Genomic DNA, 7082 nt, shown 5'->3' with positions numbered 1-7082 from the left:
GGGGTTTGCAAACATAGGCTTATATTGATTTTCATATGAAGAGTGAATTATTTCTACCACATCTCTCCAATTTGATTTATGCTCATTTTGCTGTCTGTACTCCAATTCAGACAAGCAGCCAGAAACCCCTTTCTTATGCGGAGAGCGATACCCTTTTGCCAAAGGCCACTCAAACAGTAATGTGTTCTTTTAGATTAGCCTGTCAGGTACAATGTAATTGACTGGGGAGATTAAAAAGAAGATATCACAGTGCATTATTGATTCACATGTTAAGAGGGTCACATGTACCACAGTTTATCAGCACCCCGGCAGACAGTCTGGAAATGGGAGACTTTTTATAAAACCTTCCAGGGGACAAGGGGGAGATATTAAAAGGTTGCACTCAGTCAATTGTTTTCAAGTTTGTGTCCACGCCCTGTTCCCACTCTTACACTGAACCCACATTGAAAAAGGCGTCGAGCACAATACATCAGACACTTCTCAGCATAATTTACCTCGGAGAAGAGAAAATGTAGGTGACAGTGACTTGTGAGTGGAAAGTTGCCTGGCTGAATACTAAACCTGACTATTAAAATGTCAATCAGCAAAGCTGCAAAAGGAATGAAAGGGCCTACAGCCATGCTGTAAGGTGCTGCAAGGCTGTATTTAAGCACAGCAGCGCTTTGAGCAAAACGCTAGCAGCATAAGAATGACAACATATTCATACTCCTACTCTGCAAAATATCAGTAGCATTGAAAAAAGTAAATGTTTGTGTAATTGAAGAATTAAACAAGGGAGGGGGGAAAGTCAGCTCGCCAGTGCCACACTGTGTCCTGACCAGTGTTGGGTAAGTTACTTTAAATTAGTAACTTAGTTACATTACTAGTTACTTCTCTAAAAAAGTAACTCAGTTACTTCAAGTTACTCGTTACTTTCAAAGTAACTAGTTACTAGGGAAAGTAACTTTGGTTTTACTCAGAATTCTCTTGTTAATGTGTTGCTTCCGTAACTGGATACGCAGCAGGATTGCCAGTCTTCTAGCTTGCTTACTTGCCACAGTGCACTGTGCCACCTACCAATAGAAAGGAAAAAATAATGTGCACATTTCCTGGACGCCTGGACCGTCGTTGACCGCCGCATGATTCTAGCCTGCTTTTTACATCCAACACAAAAACTGCAGTCGTGGTGCTTTCGATTGTACTCAGAACTCAGAACTGGGAAATTCTGCCTTCTGAATAGGAAGATGTAGGTAACACCAGACTGCAGATGAGCTGCATACAGGGCTGGACTGGGACAAAAAAATTGTCCCGGGCATTTTGACTAGAGACCGGCCCACCATTATAGGAAAAATCATAAAGCCTTTGAATGAAAACAAACACTGTTGTGACAGTGATGTACACTGTTCTGATGGTATACATGTATCAATCTATCAATTGTTTGTTGTAAGACTCAGATAATTATTTTTTTAAAAGCGAGACATTTTAAATGAGAATAATAAAGAAAAGTATTTCCTTGTCCCCCCCTTTCCCTGTTAATGCCCTACCTGGCCCCCCTGGCAACACTTTGCTAGACCCACCCCTGCACAGTTACCAGCTGTCAGCTACTTAGAAAAGGATCCTGGTGTTATTTGTCTCTCAGAAACAGTTCATAACTTCCCTTCAACTCATTCATGTCACCTAAAAGGTAAACCTGTTTCTCCATCACCTGTTCAGCTCTGATGATTCAGTAAGGACATCTCCTGGTTTCATCTTCATGTTTCCCTCTCACCAGATAACCAAACTGATATCATGACCAGCAGCTTTACAGCTGTGGCTCCAGCAAACATCAGCTGATACTAGAAATTAATATTAAATAAATTCTAACAACAGCTGATCAAGCTTAAACGTGCTGCTGTTGTTTAGCGCGACCTCCGCTGGTTTCCTCTTTCTGGCGCAAAGTGGGCGATAAATAAACAAGAGAGAAAAGCCGATCAGCTGATCATTGATCAGTTTCGTGATTGAAGTAGAAACAGGAGAGAGAGGGGGGAGAATGAGAGAAGAAGAGGCAGCTGTGCAGCTCCAGCTTTGTGTCTTTTTCATTGTAGCTGAAGTCCGGGACAAACTGTGTTTCTTTTCACCTCAGTACGAAACGCGTAATATTTTCTCTGAATACCAGACGATTCTGTTTTTTAGGGGACGGTTGGCAACTCTAATAATTAACCGTATGAACAAAATAAAGTTCAACATCAGTAACATAGCACCACCCAGCTGTATAGAAACTCCGTCATGCTAGCTAGCACGCAGTACGAAAATGTCAGCATACCGAAAATAAACTCCACCTAAACTTGGTTTATATCTGACTCAGATAGACTGCAGGTCATAACTTCTTACCTGAAGTTCAGTTCACCTGACACGCGGACCGGCGGCCGCTTCGGGTCTCTCCTCTTGCCTCCCTTTTCCTTCATCCACCTGCTGGCTTCCACCACTTGCTAATGTTACTGAATCTGTGGAAGCTCCGCGATATCCACCACACGAAGTAACGAATAACGAGCCTATCTAAATCCCAGTAACGAGTAACGCGTTCCTGGTTTTGGCATAATAACTAGTTACCGTGCTCGTTACCACAATAATAACGTAGTTACTGTAACGCGTTACTTAATAACGCGTTAGTCCCAACACTGGTCCTGACAAACATTTAAAAACCTTTGTAGAATTTGTGTAGTGCTTATTCCTCAGCCTGGAAAAATGTCACGTGTTTGGTGGAGCAAATATTTCTAGAGACGTCTTCAGAACTTCTGTTATTAGATGTTATTCATTTGTAATTGTCAGTGTTTTCGAGGACTTCTTCACTTAGCTTTACTTAGCCATTACCCTTCAACAGGTCTCTGTTATGTGGTATGAAGCTGTTTGGGCAGTTAAAGATAGTGAGACTCTTATTCCTCAGTCAAAGTATATTTTTTATGCTTCTATCATAGTACACTGATGTTTATTAAGGTCACTGTAAATTGGTGAATCATCTTCTGCAATGATGGTTTTATCCTTGAATGATGATTTAATGTCATTGCACAAGAGAGGCCAATGTTACCTTGTCATTTTTAGGTATTAACCAGCTGATTAGCTGCTGCCAATAATTATTTTGAGTGTGACAGGTCAGCAATTAGACAGCTGCTCCGCAAAACAACAGGAATAATTTTTAACATCTGATTTTAATAAGTCTGCAGGGAAAAAAAGTTTTCACACTACTCTTGTTACTCATTGGCAGTAAAAGACCTTCCCGGTTCTGGGTATCTCTCTCAGTTATGAATATTGTATAAACACAGAGCTTTTGGAGCTGAAAAACAGCATGCTGAAAAAACCCTTCCCTGGATAAATAGAAGTTCTGAAATGTGTGAGAAAGGTCGTACACGTCTCAAGGGAAGACCGAAGGAGTGTTTCATTCATATTTTAATGAATGTTCTCAGGTCAGGGATGAATACACACAGGAGCAGGTGAAAGGTGAAGCTGGTATAAATAGCTGGTGTGGAAAGGTGCAAAGCACGACCTTGTCTGTCCATAGAAGAAGATAATTACACTGCTGTGATCCAGAGTTATTGGCAACTCTCTGTTAGATAATTACCATAGTTTAAAGGACTTTCGGAAAGTTACAAAATCATAACAATGTTTTTCTGCATGTTATGCGTTATTTCTTTCTGTCTTACACATTTAGACCTTCCTTGACCCTATTCATCTTCTGAAGTACAAAAAGGCATTTTAAGTCAAACTAAATTCAAGCAAAGTAAAAGAAATAAATAATACTGTGGCTGTCATTTAGCAATAAATGCGTCTTTTGAAAAGGTCACAGTGGTTCTTTTTTTAAAACCCCAGTCGTCCTCACAGACCTTTGTCAGCACTTGGTTCTTTAAAAAAGCTCTTTTTGAATTTCTTTTGAGAGTAATGCAAATAAAAACACAGTTTGATGCCTAAGAAAAATAACAGCCCTATAATGAATTTCAGAATGAAGAGATAACCCCATTCATCTGATTTTACTGGATGTGCTTCTTTTACTTCTTCGGTCAGTATATTTTATATATGACAACATAAACTTTTATATGATCAAATTATTTAAAAATGACATTGTAAAAAAATCAATGACTGCTGACATGTCTGTACGTAATGTTTAACTATCTACCTATAGAACATGACTGAAAGGGTGGAAGGTTGTAGTATTTATCACAACCCTTAAGTTGAGACTCTTGATTTCATAGTTCGTCTTTGTTTCCCTCCCTTTTGACCTTCTGTCCATGGTAACTTTATGCTTATGATTTCTGTAAAGGGCCTCTTTCAGACATCCTTGTGCTGCCCATAACTGGTTGGAATATCAAGCCATTTCACCACTCAAAAAGCCCAGCTTTTTTAAAAATTGCCTCTAGAGGAGATGAATCTGAAAACTGACTTGTTTTTAGTGTGGGCGAAGAAAACAGAGATTTTGGAAGCCCACTCAAATACATTTAGGAGATGTGTCAGTAAAGTACAGCTCTACATGCTGATTTTTTTTTACACGAGATCTCCTTGGCAGATGTTGCCTGTTTTGTTTTAAAACTGAAAATCAGATTAGGAAATTATTTAAAGTGATGTTTTTTGTGTTTTGATTGAGGGTGGGAAGTGATTTTTACCACCTTACAGCAGGGATTTGGTCTCAGATAAGCAGAGCAGAAACGTTGCTACTTTCCTTTTGCAACTTATTGCCGCACAGCTGAGACTTTTATCTCTAAACTCTGCACAAATATCAGTACAGATATGGGAGCAAGGTCCTGAGCTAATTAAATCTGTAATCGCTTTGTACTTTAACAACACAAAAGGAGGGTGAGGCTGGCATAAGATTCAGCTGGTGATTTAAATGAGGGCCTGTGGACTATTATTATATAAGGATAACTAACTGGGTCAGAGATCTTTAGCAGTAAGACGGGTTCATGCACACCTGCAAGATGAAAGTTTTCCTCAAGGAAGCTGGGATAATAATGGAGAGAGAATTGAGAAAGAGGCTGGAGAGAACTACATGATAGTCTTGTCAATGGTCAAGAATATAGGTGCTCTATTTTGTCTGCAGGGGTTGAAGTCAGTGGGTCTGAGGGGGGGAGGTAATAAGTTTCAGGAAGGATCTGGGGTGAGAGTGCAACCTAATGGAGGACTGAACAGCAGACAGCAGAAGTCAGTGAACACTTCAAAGGCTTTTCCATTTCAAATAAAGAGCTCATTCTGCCCTCTAGTGGGAATCTGAAAAACCTGCATCAAAATGCAATTCTCATTTGTGTCACACAGCATCCCTTTCTGCCACTTTCCTCTTAGCATGTTTCTGGGCAAATTTAGTTTTGTTTAATTATTTTTATTCATTTCCAGGTATTGTTGCTCATAAACACCAATGCAACATCATCCTTTTTGGTAGACACATGCAGCAGTATTAAGTCATCATCTTGTGCCCTTCTCCCCTTCTTTGTTTAGTGTGGGAGGTTTCATTTTAAAAGATGTCTTTCAGCATCAGAAGACTTTAGTCCCGCGGCACCCGCGGTTGCCTTTGACGGTGCAAAACGTTTCGTCAACATTGTTGTGTTTGTTGGGGTGTGTCAGTGTGTGTGAAACTATAGCCTAAGGTTTGTAATGTTAACTGGTAATTATGTGACAATGCATTTAAGGTCATGTTATGGAGAAACGGAAAAGTAATGTAATGGGTAGTGTAATGGATTACTTTCTTCAGCAAGTAATTAAGTAGCACACTCTTGGAATGGCTTTTTAATTAATATGTAATAAATGCTCTGGTATTTTCTGCAATGGGCCTTCTATATCCTCCAAACAAACAGTTTTTGTGTTCATTCGGGCCTTTTTCCCTAAAAGAAATGAGGTCTTTAAGAAGATAGTAATACCACATTTAAAGCCAAGTAAAGACTAATGAAAAAATTGCTTACATTTGTCTGTTGAGTCAAAAGGATAAGATTGTAATGTCCTAATATAAACAATGCATACCCTGTAATATTACAAAATAAAGTGAGAATCTCCCAGCATGTTTCAAAAATGAAAAAAACAAAACAAATAGAGGGTGTGTAATGGTCAACACTATGAATTATTTTCCTAAAGCAACTTCAGCTGAAATGTCAAATATTAGCAAATGTGTTTTGTATTCATGCTAAAAACACTGAAATAATTTTATGTTCCATATGTTTAGCATAACACTTGAAAAAATGCCAAATAAAAAGTTTCTACAATTTAACAGAAGCTGGCTGCTTCTTCTTTGTCATCCTTGTGTGCTTTACTTAAATACCAGCAGGTGGCTGAACTATTCAAAGCTGCATGTTTTGTTTGATTTTGATGTTATACATGTTATGTTACAGATATTATTATAATGTCATGTCCAACATCCAAAGTCACCTTTCTTACAGCGTTTCTTTCAACCAGATGCTACTAAACCAGAGAGGGGGATTCACTCGAGTATTCATCCGTGGCATTTGCAGCTGTGTGTGCATTATTAATCCTGATCTAATGGGGCAAAATTAGACTGCTAAGGGTTTGTGGTTTTCAGTTAACGAGACACAGTTTACATTAAAGCCCAACCTCGTAAGTTGGTTTCACTGATAAAAAATTGCCATTACAGTTGCATGAAGCCTACTGGTTACATAAACAAAACATAAACTAAAATTATTTTCATTTTAAGGAATAGATACTGACTCTTGGAAGCCCATTTTATTTCCTGTTTTCTGTCCTTTTCTGGATGTTGTTTTCCTAGCAACAGTGCTGCTAAAGGTGAAGAGGTGGGAGTTTGATTAACTGCAAGTATTGGGGGGGGGGGGGGGGGGGGGGGGGGGGTGTCTGGGGTGATGGAGGTTCCCAATTACTTTCCTGGCTGCATGGAGAAGAGGAGGTCAAGACCCCTTTTCAGCTAACTTATAAGTGTGAGTGGTTTGCCCTTGGCCTGGGCCTATGCAGCTCCAAACTTGGCAGTTGTGAATTAAGTGACATAACTGTTTGGCACTAGACTGAATAAAATCCACTGACCACTTCCTAGTGGATTTTATTCAGCAGATACAAAAGTAGCAGGGCAAATGAACTGTTAAATAAAAGGCCATGGGTTCAAGTCTCATGGTGACTGAACCACT

This window comes from Pelmatolapia mariae, linkage group LG7 (genome assembly GCF_036321145.2).
Source record: "Pelmatolapia mariae isolate MD_Pm_ZW linkage group LG7, Pm_UMD_F_2, whole genome shotgun sequence".
In the NCBI taxonomy this organism is placed as follows: Eukaryota; Metazoa; Chordata; class Actinopteri; order Cichliformes; family Cichlidae; genus Pelmatolapia; species Pelmatolapia mariae.
This window is presented reverse-complemented; position numbering follows the sequence as displayed.